The sequence below is a fragment of the Choloepus didactylus genome, chromosome 21, assembly GCF_015220235.1.
Source record: "Choloepus didactylus isolate mChoDid1 chromosome 21, mChoDid1.pri, whole genome shotgun sequence".
Lineage (NCBI taxonomy): Eukaryota > Metazoa > Chordata > Mammalia > Pilosa > Megalonychidae > Choloepus > Choloepus didactylus.
The window spans coordinates 5237466-5252988 of NC_051327.1; positions in this window are offsets into that span (position 1 = coordinate 5237466).

The following is a 15523-nucleotide window of genomic DNA, read 5'->3' on the forward strand; positions in this document are numbered from 1 at the left end:
CCATGTCCATCAATGTCCATAAGAGGAGCCACCTCAGGAGGATCAAAAAGAGGCAGGGCATGTTGCTTTTCTGCATGGGAGACTGGTCCTAAAATTTCATGCATCTCTGTACTCATAGGGCCATTCTTAAAAATTCAGCATTGTAGGATGTAGGCTTTCCATTTCATCAGTGTGCTTAGCTGAGCACTCCCTGAATAGGGCTTATTTATAGTCTCCTGTGTCCAGCCCTGTATGATTGTAGTTATTGATTATCTTTGAGTTAAAACTTCAACTTGTAACAGAGCATAATAAGCTGTGCACAATTGCTTTTCTGAAGGGCTGTATCTGAGTTCTGTGCCTTTCCAAAGTTGGTACCAGAATCTAATAGTTACACATTTAGCCTGTTGCCTTTGTCACAAACCCCACCCAAAGCTGATATTGGCACTGGCCACCTCAAATTCGTAGGATATGTCAGGGTCTACTCCTCTTAAAGCCTGTGTTTGTGTGAGAGTTCACTTAGCTTTTATAAAAACAGCCTGACAAGGAAAATCCCATTCCCATGTTTTTCCTTTCCTAATTAGGGTACACATTTTTAAAATTTTTAAATAGAGTATAAACAGTTCCCAATAACCTAATAAACCAAGAAAAGCTAGTAACTGTTTAGGAGTTAGCAGTATAGGATAACTTTGTATTTTAACAACAACAGCTAAAGGAATAGCTTTAGTTTTACCCAATGAGACAATACCCAAGAACTTGATAGAATGTCCAGGCTCTTGTAATTCACTTTGATTTATCACCCATCCTCAACTTTCAAGGTGGTTCACCACTCTGTTAGTGGTATTTCTACTTCAGGAAAAGAATTACTGCTTAGCATAGTATCATTATTATAGTGCCTTTTCTTTAAATCTTGTGCTACCAGTACATGGCAGCTGGTGGGGCTGTAGAGGTATCCTTGTGGAAAGCAAATGTCCATTGTTGATTTTCCCAAGTGAAGGTGGACACAGTCTGGCTGGAGGGACCTAAAATACTAAAATAAGCTTTAGCATAGTTTAACACAGAGTTAAATTGTCTTAATTCTGTACTCATATCCTGTAACAAGTTAGCTATATTTGACGCAGCTGCAAACAAAAAGTTATTAAATTAAGTTTGATATAATTAATAGTCATTTGCCAGGTACCATTGGTTTTTTTTGTTTTGTTTTGTTTTGCTTTGTTTTTCATTGGACAGACAGGGCTATTAAATGACCCTGGTAATTTGTACTGATATATTGCCACATTACCTCTCGGGGAAGGCAATTTTTGTTGGAGCAAAGAATGTGCATTCTTACTTTCCTCAGTTTTAATTTCCTAGTCAGACCGGGGCCCATCATCATTTTATGAGGAATCAACAGGGTCCCACACCTTAGGGTCCCAGTCAGAGGAAGCTAGAATATGCCTAACTCACCCTTTGGGCAGCTTATGCCCTCTTACTCTAGTGAACTGGCTTGCCAGTATTTCTAAACTTTTATCCAATTCTGCTTGGATCAATTGCATATCCCTTTCTAACTTCAATTCTTCTTCTAAGTAGTAGACTGCTATATCAGCCATTCAGGTCTTTTCTGTAGATGCATACGAAGCTTCAAAGAATGGCCAGGTTACTGCTGCAGCAGCCTGGTAGCTTCCTTTTATTTCATGAAATCTTACTAGTCCTGTGGTCTCTTGCAGTGGGGCTATTAGTCTAGTTGGGGAGTTGTACACATCTCCATACCCCCTCAGCAGACCCCATTCATCTAGGAGGGTAGCCACCCCTCCCCACATAGGTGTCACAGGTAACCCCGTTATCCAACCTGGGGACTTCCCCTTTCCCTTCCCCAAGTTCACATTATTAGTGGCTGGGATTTCTTTAGTCTCCAGGCTGGCACACCAAATGTCATGGCCCAAGAGGGCTTTTGTAGCCAAAGGACTAAAGAAAGCACCAGATTCATTTTGAGATGTGAAACTTTATTATTTGTCTTACCTACAGGGTGGGGAAGTTGAGTCACATTGTCCTGAATTCAGGAGCTTCTCTGAATGGATTCAGGAGCTGCTCTGATTGGTGGTGAGTTCAGAAAACACCATGGAAATGGTCTGCACTTTGGGGGGCTGAATAAGCTGATTATAAGGGCTTGACTTTCCGACAAGTATGACAGCATAAGGTGGGGTTGAATCAGGCAATTTAGGGAGGAATTGATTGTATTCAACAGGGAGGAGGGGAGGATTATAGATTATCTTGTAGATAACAGTATCTCAGGGAGTCTCAGGTAGGAGGTAGTTTCAGGTATACATTACATTTAGTACACGACATTACAAGGAGAACAGGTCAAACCTTAACTATCCTAGGTCAAAGAAACTGCTTTGTGCAATCTTCAAGACACTTGGAGGCACAGGGCTCCCACATTGATATGATCATGAGAAAAAAAAATGCAGAAACAGTTAACAGTACCTCCTTTTTCCATCCACATTTGCTTCACAAAAACACAATCTGGGCAATAGGAATATGGGATGCTGAGATACAGAGCTGGGGAAATTTTATTTTCATTGTAATATAGTCTTTACACTAATTGTTAAACCCCTCATATGATTTCTCTCATTAAGAAAGTTTTGAAAAAGCTACCACAATTTCCTCTGTCCTTCTATTTGATCCCCCAGTGTTCAGTTTTTCCCTGTCTAATTGGAAGATACATTAAAAGGGTTATGTTTGTCATTGAAATTATCTTAAAGAAGAAAAAGTATATAACATAATCTGTAGCCATTTTCTTGTTTGTGTTGCTTCCCAAACACTTTTCAAGGACATTACTTCTTTTAACCTTTCTCATTTGGATGTATAATAGATTTCATATGGCTACCTTATGAAATAAGACTTTCTAAGTTTTTCTACATGCTTTTGTCAACTTTTATTATGGATACTTTTAAGCGTTAGAGAAAACAGAAATGGCAACACAACTGTAACACATTTACCACTACCATCAATTCAACAATTATTAAAACCCAATGTATGTTTCTGTGTGTGTCTGTGTGTGGGGAGAGAAAGAGAAAGAGAGAGGGAGGGAGGGAGAGAGAGAGAGAGAGAAAGAGAGAGAGAGAGAGAGAGAGATTAGAGAGATCTTAATATGCTGAGGCATTGAAAAGCAATTAGCAAACTTCATTCACTTTCACTCCCTTAATATTTCAGCATTGATCTCATAAATTAAAACATTCTCTTCATAAAACTTCACATCATTTTCATATCTAAGAAGAAACAAATGCAAAAGATACTGTCCAAAGTAGAAATACCTAATTTATTGCCTCAATAAAAATGAGCCATTTGTCAAAAAGATATATTTTGTATATATTATCATTCACCTTTCTTCCCTCCCTCCCTCCATTCTTCCCTCCTTTCTCTTTCTCTTTCTTTCTTTCTTTACTTCTTTCTTTTTCTTTCCCTTTCTTTCTTTCTTTCTTTCTTTTTCTTTCTTTCTCTTTCTTTCTTTTCTTTCTTTCTTTCTTTCTTTCTTTCTTTCTTTCTTCCTTTCTTTCTTTCTTTCCTTCCTTCCTTCAACAGGATCCAATCAAGAAATCCATTAAGTCTTTCTTTTGCAGATTTCCATAATATTAATTATATTATTGATAAATTCTTTTTTAATGATATCAACTTTGGAAGACATCAGACATATTATCTCCTCAAATGTCTTCACATCATTTCTAATGAAATTCCATCCACTGCATGGCCTATAAACTGGAAGTAAAGTCTGAATTGTGATTATATTTACGATAAGAGTTTTGTCACTAATATTTCATAGTCATTGTACATAATCCATTATGAGGCACAGGATGTTAGGTTGTTGAATTATTATTATTGCTAAATTAATTCATTGTTTAAGGTTTTAATAGTAAGATCTCTTCAATGCTATGTTTTTCATTTTCAACTAAAAATGTGTGGGATAAAAGTTTGGCACAGCATGATCACCTTCTAAACAATTTTCCCCAAAATGACAGTAAAATTACTTAGTGAAAGTTACAATAAATTTATCTTACTCATGATGTACACCACTCAACTATGTGTGTGTGTACGTATATATATAGATAGATAGATAGATAGGTATGTATTTGGTGTAACTCCTCTGTGTAATATTGTCAACTTACAAAAAGAGAGTTCTTTCGGCTATCAAAATTTGAAGGATTTTTGTGCACATTGAAGTTATGGATTGATTAATGCAAATTATACATATATGTATATTACAATAATATTTCTCTAAAGTTATTGGTTCTTATAATTATTTTCAGGATATTTCCTATTGAGTGGACTGGATGGACAAAACCAAACAATTCTGAATGAATTATTTCTAAAGGGGAACACAGACTGCCCTTAGCTGCAAACTCCACTATTTGGGCTCTTCCTCATTATTTACATGATCTCAGTGGTGGGTAACCTGGACCTGAGAATCGTCACCATGATAGACTCCAGGTTACTGTGCCAGTTTGGATGTATTATGTCCCCCCAAATGCCATTATCTTTGTTGCAATCTTGTGGGGGCAGATGTATTGGTGTTGATTGTGTTGGAACTTTGTGATTGAGTGTTTCCATGGAGATATGACCCACCCAACTGTGAGTGACATATTTGACTAGGGAGTGACCTCTTGATTGAATATTTCCATGGAGGTGTGGCACCATGCATTCAGTGTGGTTCATTATTGGATTACTGGAGTACTTTGAAAAGAGCCACACAGGCCCAGATGCTGCTGCATCCTAGAGAGGAATATCCCAGGAGAAAGCCATTTTGAAATGCAACATGGGAGCAAGAAGATGCCAGCCACATGCCTTCCCACATAACAGAGGTTTTCCATATGCCATTGGCTATCTTCCAGTGAAGGTACCCAATTGTTGATGCATTACCTTGGACACTTTATGGCCTTAAGACTGTAATGGTGTAAACAAAAAATACCCCTTTATAAAAGCCAATCCATTTCTGGTATTTTTCATAACAGCAGTATTAGCAAATGGAACAGTTACAACCATGTACTTTTTCTTCTGATATCTGACCTCCACTGACCTTGGTTATCCAACAGCTATGGGACCCAAAATGTTATTTAATTTTCTTGCAGATCAAGATACAATCTCATTTAATTAGTGTGTTACCCAATTCACTTTCTTCTGTATTTTTCTCACTAGTGAAATTTTACTTTTTTCAGAGTGGCCTATGACCACTATGTGGCCATCTGTAACCCTCTGCTCTACACAGTCATCATGTCACAAAGAGCATAATTTATCTCTACAGTGGTAATAATTTGTCTCTAAACTGTTTTTGAGTCTTTGCTGATCATCAAAAAAATGTATTACCTTCATTTTTTGGCTATAATGTCATCAGGCATTACTACTGTGATACTCTGTCCTTGACATATTTGCTCTGTTCAAATATACATGAAATTAAATTGATAGCACTGATATACTCAGCTTATAATTTGGTGCCTTCTCTTCTGAAAGTCCTCATGTTCTAAGTGCTGGTCCTCTTGACCATCTTCAGGATGCACTCTGCAGAGGGCAGGCAAAAGGCCTTCTCCACAGGTGGCTCTCACCTGACAGTTGTGATGGCTGTCCTCAATGGAACTCTATTCTTTATGTACATGAAGACCAAATCCAGTCATTCCTTTGATACTGATAACATGGCTTCTGTAGCTCATACATGGATGATGCCCATGCTGAATCCAATGATCTACAGTTTGAGGAACAAAAAAGTGAAAAAGGCCCTAAAGAAAACCTAGAAATTATGTGAAAATTTTCTATTTAAATTACAATGTAGGGGAGTGGAGTAAGATGGAAGCATAAGGAGGTGTGGAATTTAGATAGTCCTCTAGAACAGCTGGCAAACAAACAGGAAAGACTAGTAAATAGTTGAGAACAACGGTTTGGGGGACATCCATAACTGCACACACACTGCACAACAGTCTGGAATTTGTGAAAGGGCCAATATCACATCATTGAACTGTAAGTAAAGCTTCCAAAATTTCAAAGGCTGGTGTTCATCCTCCAATGGCATGATAGGCTGAGTTGAAATACACCTTTGTGGGAAAAAGAAGTGGTCTCTGCTGGAAGCAAGGGAAGGTAGCTCAACCATGCTCTAATTGAGATTTTGGTTAATAAATTTGGACTACTGAATACAAGCTACATGCACAGATAAACTGGAAGTAAGCAGGAAAGTAACCCTAAGGTCTCTCACAGCAGAGAGGTGGAGAGGCTGATGAAAAATAAATAAATAAATAAATAAATAAATAAATAAATAAATAAATAAATAGATAGATAGAAGCTTTTGGAGTCAGCTGAGCTCAGATTATAGGAAAAGGGTTGTCTCAATAAAAGTGGCACACTGAACCAGTTACCAAATCTGGCTCTTGACTGGCAAAACTGGAGGGCTAAGAATATCTCTGAAAGGGGATTTCTTTCTATTTCTTTTTAATGTCTCATTCTAAGTAGCACATTAGAGAAAGTGTCAGACAGTTTCAATTGTCAGCATTGACCCAGGCAATGGTTGGGTTAAGACAGAGAAGCAAAAGAAGTCAAATGAAAGAGATAATTCCCTAAAGGGCATATATTCCCTAAGAAAATGGTGGGACCCAGCTCAAGTGGTGCCCCAACCACAGAGAATTCAGACCCAAGGGCTTGGGGAGAAAAAAAAGAAACAGATTAACTTTGGCTTCAGACTCACCCTCAGTCCCTGGAAGGGACATGGTCTGCTGAGCATTTAAGACACCGCATCTCTTTACACTGGTGGGGAGCTGCCAACTGATAAACACCACTTGCTGGACAGGACAGGAAAAGCACACAGTCTAGAGGCCTTACAGGAAAGTCTGACAATCTATTCAGTCTCATATTCAGGAAAATGATATGGATTACAACCTTCTCCTCATAACTGGGCCCATCTGCTCTAGAAAAATCTGATTGGGGAAATCAAGAAAACCAGATGCGTAGACAAGAGAAAATTATGAATCACACTAGGAAAAACAAAGATATGGCCCAATCAAAGGAATAAACTCACACTTCAGATGAGATACAGGAGTTGAAACAACTATTTAAAGATGTTCAAATAAATATGCTAAATCAATTAAAAAATCAAATCAATGAGTTGAGGGAAGATAAGGTAAAAGAGATGAAGGATATAAATAAGATATTGGGAGAGCATAAGGAAGAACACAAAAGTTTGAAAAAGAAACTGACAGAACTTATAAAATGACACAATAGAATGAAAGACACAATAGAAGAGATGAAAAACATAATGAAGTCATATAAAAGCAGATGTGAAGAGGTAGAAGAAAGGATCAGTGAACCAGAGGACAGGGCAACTGAAATCCTATAAACAAAAAACAGATAGGAAAAGAACAGAAAAATATGAGCAGGGTCTCAGGGAATTGAATGGTAATATGAAGCACATGAATATACATGTCATGGGTATCCCAGAAGGAGAAGAGAAGGGAAAGGGGGCAGAAAGAATCATGGAGAGAATAATCACTGAAAATTTTCTATCTCTTATGAAAGACATAAAATTATAGATACAAAAAGCACAGTTTACCCCAAACAGAATAGATCCAAATAGACCTACACCAAGATACTTACTAATCAGATTATCAAAAGTCAAAGACAAAGAGAAAATTCTGAATGCAGAGCAAGAGAAAAGCAATCCATCACATAAAGGGAAGCTTGATAAGATTATGTGTGGATTTCTCAGTAGAAGATACTGAAAGAGATAAACAGCCAACCAAGAATTCTATATCCTGAAAAATTGTCCTTCAAAAATAAGGGATGGTTTGACATATTTTCAGACAGACGCTGAGATAGTTGTGAATAAGATAACTACTCTACAAGAGATACTAAAGGGAGCCCTACAGGAAGATATAGAAAGATTATAGAGAGAGGTTTGGAGAAGAGTGTAGAAATGAAGGCTACTGGTAAGGGTAAAAACAGAGGGAGAAAAAATAAAAATAAAATAAGATATGATATATAAAATCTAAAAGACAAAATGATGAACAGCAGGCATAAGGTGGAGTGAAATTAGCCTGAAACAAAAAGATGCATACTCTATGGTCTCACTTATATGAACTCACATTAACAAGTGAAGTTTGAGAGTTAAAATTTAAAGCACAGGTTATAGAAGATAGAAAGAGGGTATAAATCAGGCATTTAATGCTGAAGGAGTATAGAACATTCAACAGGATTGATTGTATATATCCAGAAATGGATAACACAATACAGTATGATGGTAGCACAATATTGTAAGTACTCTGAAGAAAGATGAGAGTACAGTTGAAAGAGGAAGATTAGGGGCATGTATGACACCAGAAGGAAATATAGAAGATAAAGACTGGGATTGAATAACTTAGTAAAAACCTAGATTGGTCAGTTGGTCGAACACTTGATCAATTAGGAAAACCTAGATTGGTCAACTGATCAAATACTTACAAATCAGATTATCAAATATCAAAGACAAAGAAAGAATTCTGAAAGCAGCAAGAGAAAAGTGATCCATCACATAAAAAAGAAGCTTGATAAAACTATGTGCAGATTTCTCACAGAAACCATGGAGACAAGAAGGCAGTGGTATGACATTTAAGATTCTGAAAGGAAAAAAAATGTCAACCAAGAAATCTATATCTGGCATGCTATCCTTTACAAAAGAGGGAAAGTTAAAATACATATTCAGAAAAACAGACACTGGGATAGATTTTAAGCAAGTCACCTACTCTACAAAAATTGCTAAAGGAACCACTATAGGCAGATAGGAAAAGAGAGGAGAGGGAGGGTTGGAGAAAAGAATGGAAATGAAGACTATCAGTAAGGGTGGAGAGAGAGAGACAGAGAGACAGATGGAGAGAGAAAGAAAGAGAGAGAGAGAGAGAGAGAGAAATAAAATAATATAGGATGTATAAAATTTGAAAAACAAAATAGTAGATGGTAACACAGTATTTTATGTATAGTGAACAAAGCTGAGTGTGAGTATATTGTAATAGGAAACATAGGGACACATATGACACCAGAATGAAAGATAAAAGATAAGGACTAGAACTGTATAACTTAGTGAAACCTAGAGTGGACAATGATGGTGATTGAATGTATAAATATAAGAATATTTTTACATGAAGGAAAAAAATTAATAAAATTGCAAGCTGTTAAAAATAGGATGGTATATGGAAAAATACAATCAATGCAAATTAGTCTATAGTTAACAGTAACACTGTAATATATTTCCATGAAATGTAACAAAGCCAATACACAAAAGCTAAATGTCAATAAGAGGGGAATAAAAGGGAGGGGTATGGGAAGCTTGGTGTCATTGTAGTTGTATCTCCTTTTAATTTTATTTATTTTGTTTTTTATTTTCTATATTTTCTATTTTTTATTTTTCATTTTATTTTCCTCTTCTATCTTTGTGGAAGAAACGGAAATGTTCTTATATAGATTTTGCTGTTGAATGCATAACTATGTGATTATACCACAAACCATGTTTTGTTTACTTAGCATGGATTTTATAGTGTGTTAAGAAAACTGTTAAAAAATAAACAGAAAGATACAGGTTCTGGGGAAAATATGGAGAGATGGATGTCCCTATCTTCTATTGGTAGGGAAGTATAACAGTGCAGCCCATCTGGAGGTCAGTGTGTTGGTTCCACTGAAGGCTAAGTATAGGGTTTCCATATGATCCTGCAATCCTGTTATTACATATATATTTGGAAGAACAAAGCAGGACACAAATGGACATTTGCGCACTTGTGTTTGTGGCAGCATTATTCACAAGTTTCAATGGATGGAGGTGGCCTAAGTGTACATTGACTGATGAATGAAAGGACAAACTGTGGCATATGCAAACAATAGAGTATTGCAAGAAGGAATGACATGTGACATGCAACTAGATGTATGAACCTTGAGGACAGTATGTTAAATGAAATAAATATAAAGCAAACATTATAATTCTTCACTAATATTGGCTGTGCTGGTTTGAATGTGTTATGTCCCCCAGAAAAAGCCATATTCTTTGATACAATCTTGTGGGGCAGACATATTAGTGGGGGTTAAGTTGGAACATTTGGATTAGGTTGTTTGCATGGAAATGTGCACCACCCATCTGTAGCTGATAACTCTGATGAGATTTTTCCATGGAGGTGAGGCCCCACCCAGTCAGGGTGGGCCTTGATCAGTGGAGCCATATAAATGGCCTGATAAACAGAAGGAACTCACTGCAGCTGACAGTGACATTTTGAAAAGGAGCTATAGCCAAGAGGGACACTTTGAAGGAAGCACAGGAGCTGCAGATGAGAGACATTTTGAAGACAGCCGTTGAAAGCAGACTCTTGCTCCAGAGAAGCTGAGAGGACAAATACCCCAAGTGTAGTTATGAGTGACATTTCTGAGGAACTGCAGCCTAGAGAGGAACATCCTGGGAGAAAGCCATTTTGAAACCAGAACTTTGGAGCAGATGCCAGCCACATGCCTTCCCAGCTAACAGAGGTTTTCCAGACACCACTGGCCATCCTCCAGCGAAGGTAACTGATTGCTGATGTGTTACCTTGGACACTTAATGGCCTTAAGATTAACTGTGTAACCAAATAAACCCCCTTTTATAAAAGCCAATCCATCTCTGGTGTTTTGCATTCTGGCAGCATTAGCAAACTAGAACATGGACTAATTACAATGTGCAAACTCTGACAATTTAATTCAAGATTATAGGTTGTCAGGAAAAGGCTTATTATAAAGGTTCCTAGATTGTAAGCTCTCAAAGAAGTCACCCCTATTCCTGAGTTGTTATGTTTCTTTCTAACTTCTGAGATGCTAGGGTTTTTGTGTATAACCTGGTTGTTCCCTGGAACTCTGACATCTGAGACTCAGAGCTAGAGATCTGCAGCTATGAAAGTCAGTGTTACCACATACAGCAACTGTTAAAAAAGCTGAAAAAAAGTGATGAAACTTCAATTAGAGACATGAATGAAGCTGATCTGGTTAGGGCTAAGGCAAATCAGACTAGAGGGCAAAACAGAATATTGAGTGTTTTAGAACTTAAACTTCTGTGTGAGACCAAAGGAAGAGATGTTTATTATTTGACTACAGTAATTACATGGAACCTTGGATAGGGAGTGAAATCTGGTTGTTTTTTACAGGTAAATGTGAAATCCCAAGACATTACAGGTAATTTGGGCAGAGAATAATAATGTATTTGCAAAGCCCCCTTGAGTGACTGGGGGAAAATGTGGAAATATTATGTTTCAGCACCTGGGGAATTCTTGTTATTCTTGCAAGCATTGGGGACTACCAATTAAATAGGTCAAGACTTTGATCTTGCAGCTTGCCCTTATGAAACATTTCTGTAAAGGAGAAGATAAGGTTACCTATAATTATGCCTGAGTCACCCATAGAGAACCTCTTTTTTGTTCAAATGTGGCCTCACTCTCTAAGCCAACTGTGTAAGTAAACTCACTGCCCTCCTTCCAACATGGGACATGACTCCCAGGGTTGCAAGTCTCCCTGGCATCATAGAATATAACTCCTGGGAATCAGCCTGACCCTGGCATCATGTGATTGAAATAGCCCCCTTGGGTCAAAAAGGGGAAGATAAATGAAACAAAATAGAGTTTCACAGGCAAATAGTGTTGAGAGGTCATTCTGGAGGTTATTCTTATACAGTATATAGAGATCCATTTGTAGTTTTTAGTGTATTAGAATAGCTAGAAGAAAATACTTGATACTGTTGAACTGTAATCTAGTGACCTTGATTCATGAAGATGATTGTAGAACTATACAGCTCATAAGATTTGACTGTGTAATTGTGAAAACCTTGTGACTGGCACTCCCTATATCCAGTGTATGGACAGATGAGTAAGAAAATAAAGATGATATACAGATAAGTAATAGGCAGATAAGAGGTATGGGATGTTTTGAGTGTTCCTTTTTTATTTTTATTCTTATTTCTCTTTTTTGGGATTAATGAAAATGTTCAAAAATTGATGTGGTGATGAATGCAAGACTATATGATGATACTGTAAACCGTGGATTGTACACTTTGGATGATAATCTGATATGTGAATATATCTCAGTAAAATTGCATTAAAAAAGAACATGGCCTTTTCTGGGGTACATAACAGCTTCAAACCAGCAGAGATGGCAATGGACCCCTCCCAAGTGAGAATGAGAAGTGGTTTAGGAGGTACCCATGGACCTTTCATTTAAGGTTGATTCATGAAGCTTTGCTAGGCTGGTGGCATCTTTAACTCAAATGAGCATTCAGTCCTGTTACTTGCTGTGAGGTGAGAGTAATTCAGAGCTAACTGAAGAGAAGAGAGGGCCCTTTGATCCAAGGACTTTGAAGAGGAGGCCCTTTGATCCAAGGACTTTGGATGTAGGCTGAACCTTATCTTAGCCAGAAGGGGATTCTCATGCAAAACAGCATTGTGCTGCCTTGTTATAAACCCCAGTTTTAGAGACAGGCCACTGAAATATTTGATTCTGTCTCTCAGCCTGGTGATTATTTCTTCAATCTCCACTCACCGCCAGTATTAGTCCCCAAAAAACAGGAGCCTGAGGCATTTTTTGTTACCTTCAGTTAGTCTTGACAAATTGGAATTTAACAAGTTTCAGCATCCTTCAGTTTTTAGGAGATCACTTGAGAGAAAATTCAGCAGGAAGAAGCCAGGAGAGTATAGAATGGAATAAAGAACTTACCTGAAATTCTATGAAAGTCCTATTTCCCATATTGTCTTTCCTGTCCTCCTCACTTGTCTTCTTGCTTGACCAATTTTTAGTATGTATGTATGGAATTTAGCTTAATTGTGTATTTTACTCAAGAATTCTCTGAGTCAAATGAGCATATTTCTTATCTAACTCCAAAATTATGAAGCAATTTTTTCTATTAGAAAAATCCTTCACCTAGATCTGTGAGAGCCTTTCTAGGAAATTTTAAGATTTTTACACTCTCTTCTTGACTTATGAACATCTCAATATGAAAAAACAAAACAAAACAAAAATAAACCTTGGTTTGTTTCATGTTGTGGATGTAAATCATTTGTAGGTCACTGAAATCAGCCTGACCCAATGAATGACGCATGCTTTAGCCTTTAAAATCCTGAAACATATAAGGCCAATGGATTAGATGAGGTCACACACATTGGTCTATGACACACTGAGGTGTGTGACATGGTGAAATCTTGTTCCTATTTATGGATCCTGAATTTAACCCTGTTCTATTACTAAGACTTCCAGTTCACATACAGGAAACTCTTCAAGGTTTTTTTTTTCTTTTTTTTGTTATGCAGTTGTTTTTCTTCACACTCCACTGAATGAGAAACAATCTGATGGCATAAGGAAGAACACAGAAATCAAACACTATTTGTCACAAATATGATTAAATTCTTTCAGCAATAGCTTTTATACTATTATATTAGTAATCATTTGGTGATACTTGTTTCAGTTATTTTTGAAAATACATGAGCAACTATAATGGATAGTAAAATGGCTGTACTTTCTTTTTGACAAAATGTGCCTTAAAAATCCACCCAAGAACATTGTAGTAATAGTGAGCATATGAGAAGCACTGGGTATTGTTATTAAATTAAAATTTGAACAACCAAAATGATGGTACAATAAGCAACAAAGGCCAAAATAGGAAGTTTATTGACATGCATTTCAAGAAAGAAAACTGGAAAATAAAGTACATTTCAAAACTTTTCTTTGTAAACAAGGTGCATCTACCTCCAGAATACTTTCTGCTGCCCTGTTCACCATTATTACTAAAGTACTATTGAAACAACATCATTGCCATGAAAGAGCACAAAATCATTTGGTATGAAGGACTGCCCTATCATATAGGTTGCCATATGACTAACATCCCAATGTGTAGTCATCTGAAAATATTTTAAAATTACATAAATTTTGCAACTGCTTCATTTTTAAATTTAATGTAATCTTGTGAATGTCATTGTTCTCCTTTTATAATTACAACCATTAAGGAAAGACACTTTATGCATATCATAGAAAATATAGGACTCGTACTCATATTTTTTCTTTTCACTATGACATTTTTTGATGTAAAAATCCCAACCCTCATTTGTGTTTGTAAACTTTAAGTAATGTGAGAACAGGATGTAGAAAAATGGTCAGAAATGAACTGGAAGATAAATATTGAATTTTGCAGATTTTTCTTAAGACTCAATGAGCCAACAAAAGAATGATATATTGTCATCCATTAATTTACATGGAGAAATCCATCCACTTGGGCTCAATTTTGTCATTGCAGATAGCATCGATGCTTTAGATTTCAGGATACCCTTCTAAGAAAAAATACGAGGATATAATTGTGAGGACTGTACTTTTACAGGATATTGCCTTGAGGACCCACTATAAATATAATTGAAATTTCATGGTTGCCATCAAATTTTGATACATACAGCCTTCAGATGAACAATGTGACTGGATTCATTGTTTATTTGATGAGTTTCGTGGATGATTTGAGCTGAACATCTTCCTATTTCTATTATTTCTAGCAATTTATCTCTTTATTCTGGAAGGAATTTGGGGACTGTTTGTATTTGTCATTGGAGATTACCAGCTCCACAATCCCATGTATGATTATCTGAGTGTACTGTCATTCTTGGAAGCCTGCTATTCTTCAGTTGGCATGCTCAAAATATTAGTCAAATTCCTGACAGAGAATAAAGCCATTTCATTTCTTGAGTGCACAATGCAGATATTTCTGTTTGTCACCTTTGAGACTACAGAGAGTTTGTTCCTGGCTGCAATGGCTAATGATCACTATGTAGCAATCTACCACTCACTGCTCTATTCAGTTGACATGTCACCCCAAATTATTTACCACTCATAATTGCTTCCTATGTTGAATGCTACTTTATACCCAGTGGCCACCTTTAACCTATCCTTCTGTGCATCCAATAAAATTAGACATTATTTTGTGACATCCCTCCACTCCTATATCTTATTCTGACACTCACATCAGCTTCTACTCTTCTACTTTGTGGGCTTTATTGAGATAACAACCATACTACTTGTCTTGATATACAATGGAAGAATTCTGTTGTCCATTCTGAAGATGCTTTCTGCTGAAGAGAGCCAAAAGGTTTTTTCCACCTATAACTCTCACCTAACTGGTTTAGCAAGTTTTCCTGGGACAATTCACTTCATATATGTGATGACAATTTCCAGCTATGCTTTGGACCATGATATGATGTGTCTATATTTTGCACTATTGTGGATTCCCACATAGAATCACATAATCTACTGTTTGGGGAAAAAAGATTTTAAATAGGCAATGAAAAATTGAGAGAAATTGGTTCATGAATAAAGTACAATTTCACCACTGAGTAAAACTTAAAATTTTAGATATTAATCCATATCTCTATGGTCAAAAACTAGGGAAGAAAATATTTTAGTTAGTAGAGTTTGCAGATCTTAGAATATTTCCAACAAAAGCACTAATCTGTCCTCTAATGCAGTATTATAGATAGATAGATAGATAGATAGATAGATAGATAGACAGATAATATGTGTCATCTGTATGCCT